Below are 263 nucleotides of genomic sequence, written 5' to 3' on the forward strand. Positions count from 1 at the left end.
GTAAGCTTGAAGGTTGAGTAGAATTCCCTTATTAACCTTGGATAAGTATCAAGAGTTGATGAAAGAAAGTTTTCAAGACCATGAAACCTCAAATGGTCTTGGAAACTGAATCCGTCTGAATCAAAGTAAGCGAAATCCAGAGTCCGAGCCTCATGGATTTTCCTTTTGAGAAAGTCGGGTGGAATAATAACTTCCGCACTTTTTTCTTTAGATGAAGGAGCTTTCTTCGGAGGAGGAGAAGAAACTGTTTTCTTCTTCTTCTG

The sequence above is a fragment of the Cicer arietinum genome, chromosome 5, assembly GCF_000331145.2.
Source record: "Cicer arietinum cultivar CDC Frontier isolate Library 1 chromosome 5, Cicar.CDCFrontier_v2.0, whole genome shotgun sequence".
NCBI lineage: Eukaryota > Viridiplantae > Streptophyta > Magnoliopsida > Fabales > Fabaceae > Cicer > Cicer arietinum.